This window comes from Ambystoma mexicanum, chromosome 3q, assembly GCF_040938575.1.
Source record: "Ambystoma mexicanum isolate Mex_15411 chromosome 3q, UKY_AmexF1_1, whole genome shotgun sequence".
NCBI classification, from domain to species: Eukaryota; Metazoa; Chordata; class Amphibia; order Caudata; family Ambystomatidae; genus Ambystoma; species Ambystoma mexicanum.
In genome coordinates, this window is record NC_090926.1 from 118312370 (window position 1) to 118336785 (window position 24416).

Sequence of the window (24416 nt, forward strand, 5' to 3'; positions counted from 1 at the left end):
AGTGAGTACTGATTCCGTTCTTTCATAGACCGATGAGAACCTCCCTGACGACCCGGAAAAGGGAAGAAAGGAAAGGGGGTGTCGCTCCACACTCCAACGAAAGACAAAGGGAGGATTGTGGCATACCGCTCCCTGATGGAAGAAGGACTGCACCCGATGAACCCCACTTTGCCCTACTCTCCCTCAACAAGACGTCTCAGGAAAGTCGGGGGGAGGGGATCTGTGGGGTACATTTATCTGCACAGCAGGACTCCCATACATCAACAGCATTTTGCAGCACTACCAGCAGAATGTCTGCACTGGCATTGTTGAGCACCATTGCATTGCACCATAACTACGTTTTACAGTCCCTGAAATAATGGCTGCGCTTTCTTTACCAAGCACATATGGGCAAGATGAAACACAGAACACCCCAAGAATTGCTGTTAGTATTTTCTTCAATTGCACCAAAGAAAAGAATTCAATGGCAGCACTGCTATGCTGCTAGCTCAAAACTTTTTCACTGAGAAAGAAAATATTCTGCCTTTTAAAATTACTGTGCCCTGATGCTCTTTTTCATCTTTTCAACAGTACACAGTTCTGATCCAGTGAGACCCAGCTATGTCACTCTATGTTCAGGTGGTGCTCCAACAAAAGGGGCATTTCTCACAGAATGACAGGCTGTGTCAGGCAAGATATGTGAAATAACAAAGAACTTCACTCCAAGCCGTACGGAAAAACGCTTGATTTTTTTCAACAAATTATCACAGCTAAACTCTTCACAAGACGTCCTACCTCTCTGTGCTTATGTCAGTTTCAGTACAGTAGACCCTTGCCTTGAACAGATTCCTGTGTATGATAAATTGACTACAGCTACAAATAATGTTTAGAATCTAGATGTAAGAGAAAACCGCATTGTGAAGTGACAGCAAAGGCAAATGAACCACGTGTAAAATTGTGCTTTTTACAAACAAGGAAATGTTTGTTTAAAGGTAAATTGTTGAATTAAGGCCCTATCCTTGCATAGAAGGGTGAGGGGGGTTTGTTTTAAATCATATGTAGGATATTTAATTCCAACAGTTTTGCTTTCTGGTTCAGGAAAGAAAAATAAATAAATAAATAAATAAATACATTTGCTGAAGCCACAGAACAGGTTTTTTCCTGGCCTGGCTTCAGAGGCCTTTGCTTCCTGGCAACATGATCTGCCTCCCTTCAAGTGGACTAACCCCTGGGGCATATGAATAGGCAAGGGTGGTGGATCTCGCACCCTAGTCAGACTATGTGGCAGTGATCCAGCCTGGTACAATGGATTTCTGGGACACATAAGTGTGGCTTTTTAGCAGCACCTCCCCTCAACTCAAACTGGGGAGCTTCAAAGGCAACTCCATTCGAGCATTGGACTCAGGCTGGCTAAAGCATGACATTTGACTGGGGGTTGGGAAGTATGCCCTTATTTGGAAGACAATACCGGCCCATTTGGGGCAAAAGGCTGTTCTGAATTAATAAACTTTAAGACTTTTATTTCTGCAACCGGAAAATGCAGTAATACGACAGTTTAACAGTTTAAATGTAATTTTGGTGGCATTAAAACAAGACATTATAGCTTTCCCTAGTATGTGGGGACACAAATGGCAGAAAAATGTAAATCATGGGAAAAGTATACATGGTATAACTTTGAAATTTAATGCAAACATAATTTGTGATAATAGGTACACATATCTAAAATTGTAGAATTTTATGTGAAGCGGTTCCCACTAGAAATGACGAAAGATTATTAGAATGGCGAAACAATATCGTACAAATGTGGGAATTGGAATTACATGTTCAGTGTAAAATCTGGAATCTGCCTATGTGATTTTCAAAAGTGCCATAACTGTAAAACATGTGCAATTTATGTCATAACTGATTTTGGCTAAAAGAACTGTGGGGGGGCCATGGGCATTGTAAGCTCACACCATAAAAGTGATGTTATGTCCCTGAAGTCCAACCGGCTGACAGGAAGGCAATAACAGTAACCCCTGATCAATCCAGTTGTTAGAGGCATGTCAAGCCAAAGGTCTGCCCTCATAGTAAATCCTGGGATGTAATCCGCCTTATAAAAAGTTGAAGCTCACAGAGACAGAGGACTTATCTAGATATTCGTTATTCATCCTGGAAGTTTCCAGATTCCACTGCCAGGCCAGAGCATAGCTGATGCTATCAGGCAGGACCATTGATCCAGAAAAACCCCACTAAAAATCCCAATAACTAGGGAGAAAGGGGAAAGGTGGCTGAATCCTCATTGGGATTATCCAGTACTACCTGCTTGCTCTGATACCCACTCTATCCAGCTGAGGTGCCGCTGTGCCGTGACCATACCTTTGACCAGCTCTTTTCTTCTAGGAGAGTACACCGCTGTGACCAGTGACCATATATTGCCTCGCTGTCCAGAAACTCGGTCTGCTGTCCAAAATACCCCATTCAAGTGCTTGTTGTGAGTATTTCCCTTCCCCAATAACCCAAAACTGCATCCATTTCTCTGTTACCTTATATTAGGTCAAATCACATAGAAATCCCCTAACTGCCTTAGCAGAAATCCTTAAAATTGTCAGAATCCTCTGTGTATCCTGTTCATTGATTTTCAGGTGTTAGTGCCATTCTTCCATTATTTCTGTCCTGGTGTAAGTCCTTAGTCAGACCTTCCAGGATTTTGCGGCATGAAATGGCAAATTTTGCGGCATGAAATGGCAAATTTTGCGGCACAAACCTTTATTTATTGCGGCATTTTTGCAGGACATTTTGTATTAACTGGAGGGTGTAAGATTGCCACATTGCAGGAAATAGGTAGAGTGCAAGGCTAGAAGAGAGCCAGGGTATCATTATTATGTGTCTTTTGTATTAATTTAATAGGAAGAGTCCCAGATGTCTCTGGCTTGGCAGAACAGTGTTTGATTTGGCTACATTTCTGGTTTAATGTTCATGCCTATTTAATAGTATTAACTAAATTGATCATTATCAATTGTAATGCTGAAAATATTCCCCTTCTATGTTCTCCAATCCTCCAAACACCCACAAACATCTCACCAACTCTCCATCATAACTTACATTCCTTAACCTCTCACTCTGTCATACAAATACTCACGTGCTATGTCACACTGTCAAGTCACAATCTGCACTGCCCAGCCCCTGCCACACTCCAAATCATACTCCCAACTCACACCTTACACTCTACAATTCCTCCCTCAATATACAGTCCTTCATTCTTTTGTGCTGCTTCTGCATCTTGCATCTTTTCTCCCATTCTATCACATTCTTCCCTCATCCTTTTTCCCAATCTGCAGCTCACTGCCTCTTTCTGGCCAACCGCTTCCTCTACTTTCTGTACCTCTGCTCGCTCTCAGATGTCTGGCCCACCGCATCACTGCTTCCTCTGCTCTCTTGTGCAGCACTTCCTCCTCTGACCCACTGCTCTTCCTCTGCTTTCTTGCCCATCACTTCACATCTCACCCATCACTCTCCCTCTCTCTCATAGTGTAACCATTTTTATTATTTTTTTTTTAATGTAGATTTTGTCCCAGTTCCTCAAATGAGGGGGCATTTAAAAAAAGAACGGAGGATATGCTATTTTTAGACAACCCATTTTTGGAAATGAGCAGGTCACCTTATTCTCAAAGGTGACCGGCGCATTTCCACAGGCTTGAGCTGTAGCGCTAATTGTGCGCTGGCAGCTGCCTTGAATGGTGTTCTGGGTTGTTTGACCGAAGTGTAATTATTTGCGGCGGAATTGACCGTAGTCAATTTTGCTGCAAATTGATTTGCACTTCAGCCAAACAACCCAAAATGTACCTTTCACCACCACCCGACCCCCTCCCCTACTTAACCGCTTGGTCGCTGCAGCTTCCCCTGCAACCCTGCGGTGCCAGATCCGTCCCTCTAACGCGGGTCGGATCCGTCCCTCTAACGCGGGTCGGATCCGACTCTGCAGGGTCCTTTTTTCGTTATTTTCCTTTTTTTTCTGTCCCCGCCTCCAATTTTGAGGAAAAAGGGGAAAACACTTCTGCAACCACCCTAGACCAAAAATACTAAACAAGGGGAGCGGGTGACACCCCCGCAACACATGTTCAGTATTTATAAAAATCGATCGAATAGTACTGCACGTAATTGGTCAAATTGTAACATTCGATAGATTTTTGTCATCAAAATGGGGAGTACTTTGAATAGAATCGCTCTCCCGACAGTGTTCTGCAAGCTCCCAGCGCCTTTCACAGGGACAGGCACTCTAGGTGCCTGCCGCTGTAAAATGTGACCCAAAAAATGCATTTTTATCCTGTTTGAGGAACAGAAATGCAAGCGACTCAGCAGCGGTTCATACCTTAAAAGAAATGCATGACAGGGACAGGAAAGACCCTGTCATGCAGTGGCAGCCCCACATCCCGTGCGCGTAGGGTTGCCTACAATTTCTGCACATTTAAAAGTGCATCTTGCTTGGAAATGAGGGATGTGCTTTTAAATTGACAGAAACGCCACTTTATTTGATCAAGGATGTGAAAAAGGCCATCTGAATGGGCGCGCATATAAAATGTGCCCATTCATGTGTCCCTTGTGGATTGGGCTGCAATTTTTGGGGCGCAAGTGATTTCATTTCTTGTGTAAATAAAAACAAAAAAAAAAAGTTGAGCACCTGGCACCCTGAGGATTCTTTTTTTCAAAACAGTAATTTTTGCAGATTACTTAAAAAAAAAAAAAAAAAAATTTTTTTTTTTAAAAGATGCTGTTTTTGCACAAAACGGCCTTTTTTGCGGCATTTTGCGCAAAACGTCCGTTTTCGCGGCATTTTGCGGGATCGCAAAATCGCAATAAGCTGGAGGGTCTGCTTAGTACTGTTTTGATTAAATACATGAATTCTCCCTAAAAGAGGCACACAGCGTGAAGGGGTTAAAACTGCAGCTTAACCTTTCTATTCACGGGTGGCGTTTCACTTTTCTAGCCAATAAAATCTAGTTTAAGTGAAACTTGTCCTTTTCTTTCCAAACTCATTGTCTCTGTCCACTGCTTTCATTTTTAAAACCGAAGTTCCTTTCTCATTGATAATCTCATCCTTTCAATAATTTAGAGTCACTCTTTCACTTTCTTATTATCCCTGTGATGTGGATCTGTCACTTAGCATAAAAACCGCATTCCGATTTTGTCTATACAACCCGTTTTTCAAACCGTTTTGACATTTAAACCTGTGTAAAATAAGAAAATGCAATTTCTACGTGTGTAGTTTGGCTGCACTGTGTTTTTCACTTTCAAGTTGGTTTTCTGAATTGTATGCCCATTGTTAGGACATTGCTTGTAGTTTGCTAGTGTTCTTACGTCCCTGATACTGCTATAATTCATATTTACCTCAGTCATTCAACCGCACATGTAAATCAAATCTTTACTAATTCCGAGTGCTTTTTCGTTCAATTTCAAAGGGTTACCTGACTCCTTGCTACTCCTTGCTACCCACACAAAATTTGGTTAATAGGGGTCTGAGGGAGTATTGCAGGGGGAAATCTTAACCGGCGTGCTATTTACCCTGAAAAGTAGTATTGCTCTCATTCGTTTGTGCTTTGTGTATGATATATTGGAAGGTCAAACTAAGTGATTTTTCATCAATTTACCTTGTAATTATCACCCCATTGGGGATTGCTGCCCAATATTAAATTTGTGTGATTTTATTTGAATTTAAAATAAATAAATATTGTATTACCACCCACCGGCCTGGTTCTTGGTCCATTGTGACTCCGGGTATTTGTAAAAGGGGGTGTGAGATGAGTTGGGTGCCATCTCAATAAAGGAAATAAAGTAAGAATATGTTAATTGTGTGCTGCATCATAGGCCAGTGGCAAGAGTCCTGGGCTAGGGTGTGACGCCCGATTAGAATACTTAACAGGTGCTACGGCATTTCTAGCAGGCCCCTAGGGACTTCATGTCCCCTACCTTCCAGGTCTATTGGCAGACCTTTGGTGACCATTTAATTCCCTGGTGGTTTAGTGGGGTTTTGCTTTATTTGGCCCTCATGGGGCCTTTTATTACTAAAGTTCCATGGTGGTGTAATGGCTTCTTTCCTGGAGCGCAAGCTCCAGCAGGCAGCATTTGCTGGAGCTCTGCCTTGCTCCAGCCAGCGGCATCAGCTTCTCTGCCATGCCATGGCTGCTGCCCTGGTGCTGGATCTGCCTCCTCTCCAGCGTCTGGTGTAGTGCAGGCCATGTACTGTGGCATCCCATTATAGGCCGTTGCGTCGGGTTGGTGAATGCAGCTTCTCTCTGTTGTTCTCCTGGGGTGGCCTCGGAGGCAGTGCCCAGGCTGCAGATTCGCTGACTCGTCTGTCTACGGCTGGGTCCACTGCAGCCCACCGCCAATGTCTTCAGATAAGGAAGGGGAGGGAGGGGGCTTGCCCACACTCGCTTTGGCAAGAGAGGGAGTGCTAGGGGTCACACTCCCGCCCTCCACTGGCAGGGGCGTCTAAGCAAACCTGTCATATATCTTAGTGTGACCATTGCTTGATAATGGGTGTCAACCATTTGAGCTTAGACACCCACAATTGCCATTGTTGATGTCTTGTGCCTTCACACTTTAGGGGCTCTGAACAGTAGTGTCCTACAGTTGTTAATGAGAAGAGGTCTGGCAGATTGTTGTCTGGTGATGTTGATGTGATTTCCTCGATAGTGCTGGGCTCACACTTGGTCCTAGTGTGTGCATAAATCCTCTATGTATGTTCATATCTCTATTTTTAGATGAAGTGCCTATGATCTTCCTTGTGCCGTATATGAGATGCCACCTTTTAATACCATCACTGGCATACCCCTCAGTGTGGGTCCATATGTATCACTGTAGAGTCATTCTTTCATGCAGTTCCCGTTGTGTCTCAGTGGTCTGCTTCTCTTGGGGGTTCTAGCCTGCTTCCCTTGGGGTTTTTCTTGCATTTGGTGAGGTACACACAGGATAATTTGGCCTACTTCCCTTGGGGTGTTTCTTGCTTTTGGTGAGGTACACACGGGTCTGGCCTACTTCCTTGGGGATTTTCTTGCATTTGGTGAGGTATACACGGGGTGATTTGGCCTGCTTCCCTTGGAGCTATTCTTGCATTTGGTGAGGTATACACTGGGTGATTTGGCCTGCTTCCCTTGGTGCTATTCTTGCATTTGGTGAGGTACACACAGGTGATTTGGCCTGCTTCCCTTGGGGCTATTCTTGCATTTGGTGAGGTATACATGGGGTGATCTGGCCTGCTTCCCTTGGTGCTTTTCTTGCATTTGATGAGGTACACACGGGGTGATCTGGCCTGCTTCCCTTGGGGCTTTTCTTGCATTCGGTGAGGTACACATGGGGTGATTTGGCCTAATTCTCTTGGGGCTTTTCTTGCATTTGATGAGGTGCACACGGATGATCTGGCCTGCCTCCCTTGGGACTTTTCCTGCATTTGATGAGGTGCACACGGGGTGACTTGGCCTGCTTCTCTTGGGGGTTTTCTTGCATTTGGTGAGGTATACACAGGTGATTTGGCCTGCTTCACTTGGGGCTTTTCTTGCATTTGATGAGGTGCACACGGGGTGATTTGGTCTGCTTCGCTTGGGGGTTTTCTTGCATTTGGTGAGGTACACACAGGTGATTTGGCCTGCTTCCCTTGGGGCTATTCTTGCATTTGGTGAGGTACACACGGGTGATTTGGCCTGCTTCCCTTGGGGCTATTCTTGCATTCGGTGAGGTACACACAGGGTGATTTGGCCTGCTTCCCTTGGGACTTTTCTTGCATTTGATGAGGTGCACACGGGGTGACTTGGCCTACTTCCCTTGGGGCTATTCTTGCATTCGGTGAGGTACACACGGGTGATTTGGCCTGCTTCCCTTGGGGCTATTCTTGCATTCGGTGAGGTACACACGGGTGATTTGGCCTGCTTCCCTTGGGGCTATTCTTGCATTCGGTGAGGTACACACGGGTGATTTGGCCTGCTTCCCTTGGGGCTATTCTTGCATTCGGTGAGGTATACACGGGGGATTTGGCCTGCTTCCCTTGGGGCTATTCTTGCATTCGGTGAGGTACACACGGGGGATTTGGCCTGCTTCCCTTGGGGCTATTCTTGCATTCGGTGAGGTACACACGGGTGATCTGGCCTGCTTCACTTGGGGGTTTTCTTGCATTCGTTGTATACAAGGGGTGAGTGGGTGTTGTAGGCCCGTTGTATCTGTACATAATCGAGGGGAGCTCAGTGTCCATTCTTCTGCCCGTGGATTTGAGAGGCAAAGATTGATCCTTTCCATCCATATCGAGATGCAAGGAATACAGATCGCCCATGAGCAATACCACCCGCTGCAACGTGTTGGACGGTTCATATCTGCCTGTTATTTTACACTGAACATTACACACACAAAGACACACGCTGTTGGGGGTTGGTCCTTGGCCCCCCATGCGTGCCCGTGAGCCCCCAACCCGACAGAGCACACTCACACACGTCTGTCGGCTTCGGGCTCCCCGGTCGCTCTGCCGGCTTCCGGGAACGCCCCGTTTATTAAAGCTGCACGCGGCGACGCAGCCCTTCCAGGAGGAAACACAATTGCAACATTATTCAAACACGACACATCACACAACAAAACAAAACTGCCCGTCCTGAGCCCATGCCCCTTTAATCTCACTCCGGATGACTCTCCAACTGTCCCAACACATACTCGCTGAGGTATGCGGGTTTCCCTCGCCCAGCCCTCTGGGGGTACCTCCCGCTCACCTCCGGCACCGGCAGTCCATCAGCAGCAGCTCCTCGAACCGGAGAGGCCAGGGCACCGAGAGGGGGCCCATCATCCTCCGGTGTCTCAGCGACACCGGGGTCCAGAGGGGGTTCAGTTCTCGAGTCCCCCAACTTCTTGAAGAAGCTGACGTTTCGGGTGACAGCCGATCGCCCATCTGAGGCCGTCACCATCGACCCCTTCACGGCGACCACATCCAGGGGCTCTGGTTCGTAAGGGAGGGACAGCTTCCCGAGAGGATGTCGGTTCCGGATGAGCACCTCATCCCCGGGTTCCAGCCGCTGGGGACGAAGACCCCGGCGCAAGTTCTCTTGGCTGATCCTGGCCAGCCGGTCGGCCTCAATCTGCTGGTCATTGATCACACCGGGTTCTTTCTCCTGTACCTCTGGCAGTAGCCCCCGGGGGCATCGGCGGAATAACACCTCCGACGGGGCGACCCCAGTGGATGCATGTGGAGTGGTGCGATACACTCTCAGGAATTGATCAAAGCCCGTTGGAGAGGCTGACCTTGTCCTTGCGCAATCCGAAATGTCTTGTTCAGGGTTCGCATCAGCCTTTCTGCGTCACTGTTGGCTCGAGGCCACAATGGGGATATCTTCGGATGTTTGACTCCACAGCTGGCTAGAAATTCTGAGAACCGCTCGCTTTGAAATGGCGACCCGTTGTCCGAGCATAGCGTCAGGGGAAATCCATGGGTTGCAAATATCTTTTCCACGGCGACTACCACATGCTCGAACGCCACCGACTCCACAAGCTCCACCTAGGGGGACCGGGAGTACTCATCAACTATGGCCAGAAAGTGGGTGCCCACGGACGTGGACCCAAAGTCCGCATGAACGACCTCCCAGGGCCTGGTCCCCCGAGGCATGGCTTCGATGGCCGGTTCTCTCTGCACCGGGGAGGCTGCCTGGCACCATACGCAGGCTGCCACAAAGTCGTCAACCCTTTTCTCCAGCTCCGGGAACCAGACCTTCATCCGCAGCCTTGCCTTAGTCTTGGCGGCACCCTGATGCCCGTGATGGGCCAGCGTGATCACATCACCTATTTTGGAGTGGGGGACCACTATGCGATCCCCTCGGAGCAGGAGTCCCGACTCCGAGAATGACAGCTCGTCCTTCACTTTCCACAGTTGTTCAAGGGCGGCCTTCGCCTCATGGGTCCGCCCCGCGAGAGCTTCCAAGACGAACTTCCAGGATACGCTCTGCATCGACTGCTTCAGTATTTGGAAGCACCCATCCTCGGCCGCTGCAGCCTCCAGCTCCGACAGGGGCATCGCATTTGGTGTTGCTCCTTCCACTACCATCGGACATGGTCATCCGCCTCTTCCGCGCAGGTGTCTCCCGCCACTCCCCCACGCACTCCGGGATGCCGGGAGAGGTAGTCCGCTGCATTGTTAGCTCCTGGCCGGTACACCAGCGTGACCCCGTACTCCAGCAATGCGAGCATCCATCTCTCAATTCTGGCCGGGGGCTTTGAGGACGAGCCCGCCAGGATCGGGAGCAGGGGCTTGTGGTCAGTCACCACAGTCACCGGGCGCCCCAGCACATAGAGGCGAAAGTGTCTGCATCCCCACAGGACCGCCAGGGCCTCCCGCTCAATCTGGGAGTATCGCTGCTCCGCTTCCGAGAGCGCTTTGCTGGCATACGCTACGGGACGGAGGCTTCCATCCCGGTCCACCTGCGTCAAAACCGCCCCCAGGCCAAACGAACTGGCATCGACCACGATCTCAGAGGGTAGCGCTGGGTCGAAAAACGCCATGGTGTCCTCCGTTGTTAAGGCGCTCTTGATGTCCTCGAACGCCGACTGCTCCAGTGGACCCCAGTGCCAGGCCGTGTCTTTCTTAGTAAGAGCTCTGAGCGGCTCAGACCTTGAGGCCAGGTTTTGGATGAACCGACCGCAGTAGGTCGCCATGCCCAGAAAGCTTCTCACCTCCGACACCGATTCCGGGGGCTGTGCCCTCTTTATGTCCTGGACCTTCTGCGGGTCGGGTGACACTCCTCCCTCCTTAAACACGAACCCAAAGAATTCTATGGAGGGGCGCAGGAATTCGCACTTGTCCCTATGGAGGGTGAGGCCCAATGACTGCAGTCTCTCGAAAGTCTTGGCCAGGCGTTTCAGGTGGATCACCTCCGTGGTGGCAAACACCAAAATGTCGTCACTGATGTTGAGCACCCCTTCAAGATCAGCAAGGGCACCTCGGATAATGTTCTGAAACACTTCCGCAGCCGACGACACGCCGAAACTCAACCTCTTGTATCTGTAGAGTCCCCGGTGGGTGGTGAATGTTGTTATATACCGGGACTCGGGATGGAGGACAACTTGATGATACCCTGCTCTGAGGTCGAGCTTGGAGAAGAATCTGGCCCCTTGCACCTCAGCGATTATGTCGTCAATGGTCGGAGTCAGGTGTCGCTCCCTTTTGATGGCCTTGTTGGGCAGCCTCATGTCCACACAGATGCGAACTGAGTCCGGCTGTTTTGGTTTTCTGGCCACGACAATGGGGGACACCCATGGTGTGGGGCCTTCCACTTTCTCGATGATGTCCAAGGCCACCAGGTTATCCAGCTCCTTGTCGACCTGCTCCCTCAGATGGAAGGGAACTCTCCGGTGTTTCAGGGCAACGGGTTGTACTGAATTATCAATGTGCAGCCTGACTGGATCACCGGTCATTCTCCCAATGCCGTTGAACAGGGCCGCGTACTTGCCAAGTAGATCGTTAATGTCCTCCAGGTATACCGAGTACGCAAAACTGACTATCCCGAGTGCCTCCGCAGCCGCACAGCTTAGCAGGGTGTTGTTGCTTATAGGGGTCACGTAGAATCGAGCCCTGATCATCGAGCCTTCATGTTCCACCTTCGCCACGAACGCCCCGTCCAGCGGTATGGGCTCAAGTCCACAAAAAGGCGAATATGCGAGCCCTTGGCACCGCCAGATTAGGTGGCGGGTCAAGAGCTTCATAATGTCCCCTCGCCATTACATTGACAGATGCCCCTGTGTCCACCAACACGGGAACAGGCGAGCGGTTCACCTCCACCACGCACCTTGGCTGCCTCCTGCTTTTGCCTTTCAGGACCCCCATGCTTGAGACGAAAAAGATGTTCTCCTCCTCCTCTTCTTCAGCCCCCTCCATCTGGGTCTCCTCTTCCGCTTGATCTACCTGGGCCACGTTGGATTGCCTGTTTTGGCGCGGAGTCCAGATCCGGGCAGGGCCTCTCGGTACCATAACAGGGAGAGCCGACTTACACACTCTTGAGAAGTGATCAGGCAGTCCACATCGGCCACATGTTCTTCCTGCGGCTGGGCACTCTGTTGTGTGGGGGAGGTCATAGCCACACTTCTGACATGAGTCCCCCGATCTTCCGGCTCTGTCGCGGGGGCTTCCACCAGGCCTTCTTATTCCTCGGCCGCCCCGCCAAACAGCGCACACCTCTTCGGCCTTGATCGAGCGTGATCCCGCCTCTATTTTGTTTGCCCGTGCCTCGGCCACTTCGTGACATCGACCCAGTTCTAGTATGCGGGGCAGAGTGATCCCCGGCTCTCTGAGGACCTGTCTCCTCAGTTTGCCGGAGGAGCATGCTTGGATCAGCATTGTTCGTATCATATCATCCGTGTCTCCCCACGCACACCCTTGGGAAAGGCGGCGCAGGCGGCCGTAAAAAGTGTCCAGGGTCTCATCCTCCTTTTGTTTGGCCGACAGCATGACAAACCTCTCGAAGTCCACGTTGGCGAGGGGAAGGAAATATGCGAGGAGAGCCGCTTTGGCCTCACCATAGGTCTGGTCAACCCGTGTCAGCGACTCGAAGATCTCCTGAACCGCGGCTCCCGCTGAGTACAGCATGGTGGCCACCATGCTGTCGTCATCCGTCACCCGAGCAGCCCTAAAGTACATATCCAGGCGGGCCACCCACCTCTTCCATTGGGGCCCCAGGCTGGACGGGGGGCCCGTTGGATCAAATTCTGGTATCGGTTGTAGGGCGGCCTGGGCTCCCGCTTGAGCCATGATGAGAGCCCCTTGTGGAGCGGCTGGCTGCGCTCCTAGTAATGCCTGGGGTGCAGACGCCTGATTCCCCGGTGGCAACGGTTGCAGTGATGCAGGCTGTTGCACTGGACGCTGTGGGCCCTGCTGAGGCTGGGCCGCCTGACCTTCGTCCTGAGAGTCTTCCACAGGATCCGCAGAGTCACCGTCCTGGTCGCTGTCGTACATGGGATTGAGCGCTCAGGCACCCCCAATTCAAGTCCTGGGGCCGCAACTCAGATCCCCACCATCACCATGCAGGTGGATTCACCCCCATGCCCGGCACAGCAATGGTCCACCTTGGAGAGCGGAGACGACGGTGAAGTGTGTCCCCTTCCCTGAGCACCACCAAAGAGTCTTGCACACAAAGAAAAACACCAACTGCCACTACCTTGTGATGATGAAGAGGATCAAGAGAGAGTGTCCTGATGATGAAAGGGGCGAGGAAGTGCCTTGTCGCCACCTTGCAGCAATGCACCGCAGTGTAGAGGTCCCAAAAATTAAGTTGTGTGGGTGGACTGGACTAAGCAGGCCCTGCCATAGTAGTCCTTGTCCAAGCTTGCGTTCAACGTAACAGTCCCAAAATGTGAGTTAAACACACAAATTAGGCATGGGTGTGCAGGTTATGCAGTCTGCTACCATGAAATCCAAAAATTAGACCCGGATCACCTTCTCGTTCCAAACCGGAGCCCCGAGAAGTTCCGCGGCCTTGTGTCCAAAATGGCCGCCAGCCGCGTGTGCGGTCCACAACCACGGCGTGAAACGAAACGTCCGTGAACGTTCCGTTATGATGAAAAATTCCGGAAGCCTTTCACCGCCGGGCCCGGGCATCCGTCACCACTCGTCGCCACTGTTGGGGGTTGGTCCTTGGCCCCCATGCGTGCCCATGAGCCCCCAACCCGACAGAGCACACTCACACACATCTGTCGGCTTCGGGCTCCCCGGTCGCTCTGCCGGCTTCCGGGAACGCCCCCGTTTATTAAAGCTGCACGCGGCGACGTGCAACGTCACGCCGCCGCGTGCGCAGCCCTTGCGGGGCAACGCCACACACGCGTGCACTGTGCATATATTTAAAGTCCACGTTGCCTTTTTTTATAATAACATTGCATTTCAACGCTTCAGGCAAAGGTGTTGGTTTTATTTTCAATGCAACAGGCAAGTAATCGAAATTATTTATGCAATAGTTTTTCAAGGGCACTGTTTCCTTTGCCCTGAGAGAATGAAGTGTATATGATGCTACAAAGGGGAAAAAGACATGAATAATAGAAAACAGGTTAAATAAAATATAATGCAGCAGATAGAGAACTGCAGCGCTATGTGGACTGTTTCTGGGAGAAAGGCAAGCATAGCACCTCACATCGAAGCCCACGAATGCTCAACGGATGAAAGACTGCTGTTTTATCACATTTCAAAAATACATTACGTGTTCAGTAGACATTTTTTTTTAAATCCTGGATGGGAATCCTTTGCAATATAAGCAGTTCAAACGAATCGACAGGCTTTTCGAGTTGCACAAATGCATATTTTGATTTCAAACCCCGCCCATCAGAACCCGAAACAAGAAACTGCACAATTCCCATTCAGATAAATTGGCACCTATTAAAGGCTGCATGCTTCATTTTGTCAAGTAAAAAGTTCATTCAAAACAAAAGTTTGAAAAAAGTACTTGCATCTAACTTTCTACTATGGCATTCAGGGAGCAGCAAGGACCAGCTTCGAGAAACTAAACCTGCTAGAATGCTTTCGCTCCTGGAAATGTTTGATTTTTCCTGAACATGACTGGTATTAGGCTACTACTGTTACCTGCACGGAGACACTCACGCGCTTAGATGAGTTGCAAAAATGCACCACGGCGCTAACAAACAGCTAAAATGCGCACTGGTGAAGCAGCATGTGCTAACCCGAAATCCATTAATATAGAAATAATTACAACAGAAAAGAATGAAAACAGCACTCGTGCATGAAAGGAAAAAAAAAGGCAATGTTGATTCCATTTAATTCTTTTAACAAAAAAGATATATGGATATTGTGAAGAAACCTGACAAGCAAAATTATTATATGTATATACCTAGATTTTGGTGTATGACCCTCAGCAACATATGAGAGAAGGGTGTGCCATGTGTAACATACTAACATACTAGCACCATGGCCATGCCCACAGCGCCCAAGCACCGCTATATGTAGAGCGTGACCTTGACATTGGATTCGGTGATTGGGAAAGCGCAGCCAGGAGGCGTGTTGCCCCTCCAGTGCCTCACTTCACCCGTGTGGCCCTGGAAGCGGAAACACACACCTTATGGAGCCAGCGCAATCTGGCTTCTGAGCAAACGCTCAGCTCTGATTCTGAAAACACTTATTTTAATTCACTTTAACATAAGTTATCCCGCAGAAGTAGAAGTGCATCCTTCTTTCAAAGGCTATTAGATAAGTAAAGGCAATTAGACAACATTTTAGGCAGCCCAGCTGAAAACAAGTGTTTTTTCCCCCAAGTGAGGATTCATTTAGCCCTAATGGGTCAATAAAACATGAACACCCAGAGAACCTTTCATGCCACATGCAAAGATCCAAACAGAGTAAAAACAAGAGAGGATGAGGTGCGCACTCTGGTGCCCAGTCATGTTTACCTGCTTCAACACGGTGTATACCACACTAATGGGTGAATAAAACATGAACACCCAGAGAACCTTTCATGCCACATGCAAAGATCCAAACAGAGTGAAAACAAGAGAGGATGAGGTGCGCACTCTGGTGCCCAGTCATGTTTACCTGCTTCAACACGGTGTATACCACACTAATGGGTGAATAAAACATGAACACCCAGAGAACCTTTCATGCCACATGCAAAGATCCAAACAGTGTGAAAACAAGAGAGGATGAGGTGCGCACTCTGGTGCCCAGTCATGTTTACCTGCTTCAACACGGTGTATACCACACTAATGGGTGAATAAAACATGAACACCCAGAGAACCTTTCATGCCACATGCAAAGATCCAAACAGAGTGAAAACAAGAGAGGATGAGGTGCGCACTCTGGTGCCCAGTCATGTTTACCTGCTTCAACACGGTGTATACCACACTAATGGGTGAATAAAACATGAACACCCAGAGAACCTTTCATGCCACATGCAAAGATCCAAACAGAGTGAAAACAAGAGAGGATGAGGTGCGCACTCTGGTGCCCAGTCATGTTTACCTGCTTCAACACGGTGTATACCACACTAATGGGTGAATAAAACATGAACACCCAGAGAACCTTTCATGCCACATGCAAAGATCCAAACAGAGTGAAAACAAGAGAGGATGAGGTGCGCACTCTGGTGCCCAGTCATGTTTACCTGCTTCAACACGGTGTATACCACACTAATGGGTGAATAAAACATGAACACCCAGAGAACCTTTCATGCCACATGCAAAGATCCAAACAGTGTGAAAACAAGAGAGGATGAGGTGCGCACTCTGGTGCCCAGTCATGTTTACCTGCTTCAACACGGTGTATACCACACTAATGGGTGAATAAAACATGAACACCCAGAGAACCTTTCATGCCACATGCAAAGATCCAAACAGAGTGAAAACAAGAGAGGATGAGGTGCGCACTCTGGTGCCCAGTCATGTTTACCTGCTTCAACACGGTGTATACCACACTAATGGGTGAATAAAACATGAACACCCAGAGAACCTTTCATGCCACATGCAAAGATCCAAACAGAGTGAAAACAAGAGAGGATGAGGTGCGCACTCTGGTGCCCAGTCATGTTTACCTGCTTCAACACGGTGTATACCACACTAATGGGTGAATAAAACATGAACACCCAGAGAACCTTTCATGCCACATGCAAAGATCCAAACAGTGTGAAAACAAGAGAGGATGAGGTGCGCACTCTGGTGCCCAGTCATGTTTACCTGCTTCAACACGGTGTATACCACACTAATGGGTGAATAAAACATGAACACCCAGAGAACCTTTCATGCCACATGCAAAGATCCAAACAGACAAAAGGAAAGTGACAAGAGCACTCGTTCGTTCATCCCGAAGGAGATCTAAAGCTGAGAAGGCACTAAGACTGAGCAGATACCAGTCCAAGCAAAAGTCACAGTCATGAGAGAGAAAACCGCTAGTTCACACGCGAAACCTGGAAACAAACATGTAGCACTGTGAGGTTCACAAAAAAAATCTTCCTCCTCCAGTATCAGCATGCCTCTGTCCTGTCCAATCAACTTGTCTATCAAAGCGCATGTCCTAATGTCAACCAGCCTTAAGAAAACGTATGGCTGTCCCTTGAGCTTCCAATCCATGCGTACACCCAAGACGACAGGGCAAAAAAAGCAAGTTGAAGTCTACTGCCTGGGAGACACAAGATGCCGGCACTGCACAAACACATGCAGTCTCAGACCACCGTGCCCAGAAGCCCAAACTCACGCACCCCAGGCCCACACAGCTAGAAGAAGGGCAGCGTGCATTCGGATGCATCTGGATCCAGTAGAGCCCGGCCTGGTAGAATTTGGAAATGCTGCTCTGCACCAATGCTGCAGATGCGCCGTTGCAATTGACTCTGGAGCTATCAAGCTCAGGTAAGTACTTGCTGTGCAGCGGGACTGTCCAGCCACAATTCGGGAGAGTGACAACACTATCCACCTCAGTCTGGAACAGATGATAGTAATGAGGCATTCATGCACAAACAGGGCTATGTAGATTAGCGTCCCGCTCAAGGTACACTTCTGCAGACTATACCGCAGAAAATCAAATACATGTCCTCATACACATTGATCAAGTCTTCAAAATAGTCCATATTTCGCACACCATCCATTAGAGATGGATTAGGTGGTGGAGTAGTGTCAGCACACCTATTCTCCAAAACTGATGTCAGACAAGAAACATGAAACACAGGATGTGGTTACCGCACTGCAAGGAAATGAAAGTGATAATTAGAATTAGAGACACTGGCTGGACTAGCAGATAAACAGCACCTTTAATAAATTGTCCAACCAAACCCTATCACCAGTCGAATAGAGTGGTTCTAGAAGAAACCTGCAGTCAGAGGCTTGCTTGATCCAAACTTGAGCAGCATGAATGTGTATACAGAGTTAAAATGATTCCATTGTGAGATAATCACTCCAGCAATCTGGAAATCCAGCACAAGGACATTGAAACAGCAGTTTTATGGTCGTCTATAAACTTTGGCTTGTATGTGGTCCCCAGAGGATAAGGATGTTTTGAAACCCAGCTCCTTTCAGAAGAAAATTGGACAGCATGATCTGAAACAGTGTTTATGGTAAACAATGCATCTGATCAGTATCTCCCAGGAAAACACGAAAAAACCCAGCAAATGTAGGCAACCATGGTAGATGATTGAAATGGGAACAATAATCCACTACTATGCAAATGTTTTAGATGTCTTAGAAGTCTAAAGTTCCATGAGGACAATCAAAGAAATTGTGACCTTAGTTAAATATGGAATCTCGAATGACCGCAATAAATCATATGGGTTATGACCGACAATTTTGTGTTATCACAAATGATAGACAAGAAAACAGAACCATGAACTTTGCTCTTGCTGTGGGCCAACTCAAGGCTATTGGAACTGAGATTCAACGTTATCATGGTCTCAAATGGGTCACCATGCCCTCATTCCTTCCGAAACTATAAACGTTCTTATTGCTGAATGATTGGTGTGGTTTTGAGCTTTCTACTGCTTAAAATCAATTGTGCAACTACTCATGACATGAAGCAATCTCTGTTCTCCTAGCAGCGCATTTGTGCCGAAACATCAGTGTAGGACCATCACTATGGGCAGGGGCATTACATTTTTGCCAGAGTGGCAGGCCATCCCCTTGCCTGAGTGAAAGGCAGTTTAGTCCCCCATGTTTTTTATCTGCACATGGGACTGGGCTGCCTGCCTCTGAGTATGGGTGCACGCCGCCAACACAGTTTATTTGTTTGGTGTGCAGCCCTTTGGGCTCTGTAACAAACCGTACTGCATAATAATGGCAGGTGGTGGAGAGTCGGAAGACTGGCCTCACTTCCTCCCATTATTGTGCTAGCAGTGTAGTTCTCTCCTGTCAGGCAGCGTGTTCACAGTGCCGAGAAGAGGGAAGGGCCCTTGGGTCTTGTCCATGGCAGCATGGGCACATGGAGAGGGTGGATGCAGGCAAGGTAAGCACTTTTTAAAACTTAATTTAAATGTATGTTTGCACGTATGTTTGCACATATGTTTGCACGTATGTATGGATGCATGCTGGTGTTTGTTTTTATGACTGCTTGCATAAAAGGAGTTTTTATGAATGATGCATGAATGTGTGGGTGAAAGTGTTTATGTGCGGGTGTGTGTATCAGCCCCTGCCCCTAAAGTTAGGGTGTGTGGTAAATTTAGGGTTGTGTGCTAGTGGGGGCATGACATTTGTAAGGCTGGTTATCGCTGAGTCCTTATAAGCTCCTCCTGAACTGTGAGAAACCATAAACTGTCTCACATGCTGATCCCCGGGGATTTGTCATCTAGGTGGCTAGGACACAGCCATCGCTGTTGGATCCAGTTCCTGGGGGTGGAGCAGTGTGGGAGGATCACCTGGGTGAGGGATCCTCGCGGAGTAGGACAGGGGCACCCGATGGCGAGACGCAGTATCCCCTTTCCTTTATGACCTCTTCCTCTTCCTACTACACAGGGTTTTTTGACTTCCCAACTCCCCCCTCCCTTTTTGTTTCAAACACTGAGATGAGGAGGAGATAGATTGGGAGGATGAAGATTATCAACAGGGAACCACAAACCCTTCCTACAGCACACTGTCCCATTAATTAGGCAAGGCAAAGTAAAGCCTTCCTTTACAACTATGCGCAACTGAATCTAATCTCCACTCCCAGGAAGTATAAAAGGCGGAGCAGGAGAGCACACTTTGAGCAAGTTGGGGATGCTGGAAGGTGCCCCAAATACTGGCCTTGCTACTTTAGAGGAGACTGCAGTGTGGAGGAGGGAACTGTACCTCCGGAAGGCAAGACCAGGGGCAGCTGGGGTTGCCTGACGGTACCAGCAGCAAAACTCTTTCCCTGGGCCAGGCATGTGAGCCCAGGTCTCTGAGGGGCAGGTGGAGAGACCCTGACCTCCAATTTAACATTCCCTTTTAGCTCCCTTAGCTCCCAATGCCAGAAAAGGCCATTTGGGGGAGCTGTGAAAAGGGAGCGAATTAGCCCAGTGCATTCTTAAAATTGAGAACTCAGGGAAGCCTTCATTGGTGAACTTTCTGAGCAAGGCAAAACGCACGAGGAAGCAGCAATTCCGAGATGGCACTTTAAACCGAGGAGAAAGGCAGTGAAACCAGAGAGGACAACAAGGAAGGAATTACTCTTGCCCTTTTCAACAAAGGACTGCAACTTTCAAGAAGCCTCAAGGAAAAGGAACATAAGACCGGGAATTGCATCTGAGGAACAGTGTAGTGTGTGTCCGAGGTACACAGGGCCAGCCCACATTGATAGCCAAAGCAGGGAGAAGCGATAGCCACTGTGGTACTGTCCTTGACTCCCACAGCAAAGCAACGTCCGCAAGTCCAGCACAGCCAGTGAGTTGGAGAAACTGATAGCATACCAGACTGTATTATGCTCTAGGGTGCAAGCAGCAACGTTGTATGAAGAAAGAGAACTTTTATACGATTGAACTTCATGAAACTGAACTAGGTACCTGACACAGAGTGGTCATGTTGAGCAAGGAGCCCATTCACGTATTTCCAACACATACGGGCGTGCCACAATTCACTCACAGTACTTTTCTGAGTTATATCTCACTACTAGGACCTCGTCCGGGCAATGCACCGCTGGCAAGAACTGCCAGACATCCAAGAATATAGTGCAGACAATTGCAGCACTCAAACTCTGGTAGCGCGGCACTGCTCCCAATCAGGTGGTTTCTAGTTCTGCCTGGATTGGACAGCCGCCGCACACCCACTCACAGACAGTTTTTTCGACGTCAGATCGGGCGCCAAGTCGCCTTTTCTTTCACAGTATCCCTCTCCGGTATACTACAACCTCACAGGGCGTCTCCATGGGGACACACAGATCTATGCTCTGTGCCACATAGCGATCCTCACATCTTACTTTCGCATTTTCTTTCCACCCTTGCACCGAGTACCGGCTTGTACTGGTGACTCCACCCCCGGTGGTCCAACTGACCATATTGAGTCAGTTCTGCATTCACGGTGCAGCAACCAATTTGGTCACAACGCGTCCCGCGCTCCCATTGGCCCTCAGATACACACAACCTCCTAAAATCTACAGACGCCGGTGATGCAGACGTTTTCAGCCTGCAGCAGCGCGTCAGACCAAAAACAAACGTGCGCATAAGAGCGCACACCAGCAACGCCAAGTTCTTCGTGCAACTAGCGTCCAGACGGCACGATTTCGGACGTGCAATATGAGTTACTCCCCAGGTAATATTCGTAGCTTGTGCTCAGTCACAAGCTTACTAGCAGTCAGAATCCATACTGGTCATTAAGGGTCCTGTCTCCTTCACTCTCTCCCGCACAAACAGGATAAGCCTGACACCAGCCTTTCAGCTGCCAGAGCCCGACTTCTGGTTTGGCAACGGCATGAGTGAAGTCCCGTCTCGCCCGCCGAGTCTATTTAGCCCAGGAAGCCAGCCATATCCAGACCAGGTACCTTTATGTCCGCATGCGCGACACCCCCCCTTTTCTTGCACGGGATGTATAGGCACTTTTACCATCCTCCACCAGTTCTTTACATAGTCCAGGTGGGTTAATACTCTTCAACATATCCCGCACAACTTATTTTGCCTTTATTGCATCCAATTGCTGTATAACACAGCACACAGCTCCAGGATGCCAATTTCAAATTATAATTTCTGCCTTTCTTGTAGAACAGGTGTGGTCTTAGGCAACCCAATTTTGTGGACTGGGTCCAGCCACACATTTTCGTAGCAAGCAACAAATAGTGCAGATTGACTGGTCCGGCCTGTTCGGGGAGCCTGTCCCACAGCGAGATCCATTACCAGGTTCCAGTGGTGAGTTAGGCATGCTTTTTCACCACCATGTATAAATCACAGTGGTATTCATTTCCACCCCTGCCTTCTGTTCTGTTCTGCCCTCCAACTAACTAAGTCCTTTTGATAAAACCGTTAACTCGTCATCTTTCACACAATATATTTGTGGGTACTAATTAACCCAGTTATGTCCAGAAAGAATTAAGGTTCGGATAAATAAGAATTTCTTACTTATTTTCTCCTTGTTTTTTTTCTTGTTTTGATTTTCTTGCTACAGGGGCCACCTACTAGCCCTGAGGAAGGTGGTTCTTGTAAAGAAATACTTATCCCTCTGATGCATTTTCAAGTTGGATAATTCTTCCGCCGAAACGTGTACTATGTGCAAGGGGGGTGTACAAACCAAAAAGTTCTTTTGGGGTCCTTCAATCACATATTATTAGGCACGTACTCTACATTGAAACCTGGCCACGTTCCCCCTGTCACGTTGGCACCTGCAAGATGAGATGCTCTTTTGAGGCACCTGCAAGATGAGATGCTCTTTTGAATACAAGCTAATCTAGGACCTAGATGGTTACAGGTCCATAAGAGCGCCAATTCATTGACGCCTATGATTTCCACATGTGTCACACATGGGTTATGCCTTACACTTAAAGTTATTTGTGTACCTTTCCCTCACGGGTTATGTTTTGTACTTTCAATTTAGTAAGCACTGAAGAGCCCGTATGGGTTATGTTTTGTACTTCCAATTAATTTATGTACTGAAGAGGATTTTAATTTTTTACTTCATCCAGCTCTTTGTGTCTAGATTATTTAACTTCGTCATATGTATGTTATTTATAAATGTTTTTTTGATGTGTTTTGAACTCAATACAAATCATTTATATCCACAGCCTTTGATGTGTGTGAATTTCCTTTTTCCCCCTTTTTTTTCTTTCTGGACAATTTCATGGGTCACGAATTTAGGGATTTAATCCATTAGTACCAATATACCAGGTTCCCCAATTCCAATTACATATTTTGTTCCATTTATTGACAAAAATTGGGTATGAACCTGGGCAGTAGCAGTTCTACCTCCTTTTTGGTTTTGTATTTCTCATGCCCGAGTCTGCTACTTGTCACCAAGGGCATACCGAATCGCTCAGTATATACAGAGTGGTCCGGCGCCACGTGGCTGCTCACTCAAAGAGCTCTGTTTTGGTATCCCCTCTGAGCATGTAAAAGTTACAGAAGTGTGAAATCAATGTGGCCCTGCAGAGGGTTAAGTTGAATCAAATGCACATTCGAAAGTCTTTGATTGTCTACGAATTAAAATTGGTCTGAGCCCAGCTGATGGGGGCTAATGGTATAATAGGGAATCCGAGCCCGGAAGAGGGGGATCTCAGGTGAACAGTAACACACCCAAGAAGATATTGCAGTGGCAAATGTGAACCCGACTGAGGGATGCCTGAGAACTGAAACTGGTCTGAACCCATCTGAGGGAAGCTAATTATGAAAATAGGATCTGAGCCTGGCTGAGGGGGATCTAGGGAAAGAGTGAATCGCCTGACTTGAATATTTGGAACAGAACATTTTTTGTTGTTTCTGGTACATCAGGCCCTCTGAAGCAAGAGATTTTGAATAAAAGGGAATTGGGCACAGAAGGGCCTGATGTTGGTAATAGGAACTGTGACCTCATGCAGAAAAAGCCCAAGAGTGTGCTGTGCTTGAGTGACCCACCTTGCCCCATGCTAAAAACATGTAGAAAGGAGGCCTATGGCCTACAAATCCTGTTTTATCATTTGTGAACACTTCTATCTTTTTGTGAACATTATCCCACACTATTTGTAGCATAGCAGTAAGGATTGGCAATAGTTTTTTTTAGTATAGGCTCTTTTTATTTGACTAGACTCCACTAGGACTGTGTTATTATTATTTGGTGGTCGTAGCTTGCTCCCATTTTAGATTTAGGTTTAGCTAGGCATTTTTCACACCCCTGATAAAGTTCAATAAACGCCCTTGAACTGTGATCACTTGTGTCTGTCTTACTTTGATACCATGTCTTCCTTACAGAACCCAACACAGGGATTGACTGTGATCTCCTTGTGGGTTCCTGCATATATTTGAACCACTTGTTTGAAAGTGTAATACTTTATTGAGATTCATGACCATTTTGTGTACTTTCATTCCAATCTGTCATTAAGCATGTTTGTGCTTGACTACGACACAGAATAGGAAATCTGATTTTGTTCACCTCCTAATACTCTTGATCTCTGTGCATGCTCAGACTTAATAACCACCAGAAGAGCTTTGTGCAGGGTATTGCATTTACCCAAGCGCTCTCACACTGAAAAATTGAGTGGTAACCACAGCTAGATTCGATTGTTCCACGAGCTTTGGAAATTGCAGTTCATATGTATCCAGTGTGATCTCATTTAGTACGCTGACCCATCTGCCCTCCAGCAGTCTAACAGGCTATTCCCTCGAGATGTTACAGAGCTTTATTGTGTATTTGCTCCAGTACTTGTCTACTGCAGGTGCTGTGGGTTTTTGTAGTTCATTTGAACTACTTTTCCCAGCATAACCAGCCTTAACACAACATCAGCGGCACGTTAGCACCGGCACGTTTGTAAGGCCGGTTATCGGCGGCTTGCATCCGGTAGAGGCAGGGAGCTGTGGGGGTCTTGGCCACTAAGACTTCCCATTACATGGCGGTTT

General features: G+C 48.0%; 1 long non-coding RNA gene across 3 annotated transcripts in view; it reads left to right on the top strand.

The window, feature by feature from the left end:
- Positions 1 to 24416, top strand: part of LOC138582200 (uncharacterized) — a 402442-nt gene that overhangs the window by 221035 nt on the left and 156991 nt on the right. Inside the window, exon 3 of one of the 3 annotated variants that reach the window (XR_011304976.1) lies at positions 29 to 1035. The exons of the other annotated variants lie outside the window; for them this stretch is intronic. This is a non-coding gene — a long non-coding RNA (uncharacterized lncRNA). Of the gene's footprint in view, positions 1 to 28; positions 1036 to 24416 lie in introns of those variants that run through there. 3 annotated transcript variants of the gene reach the window in all.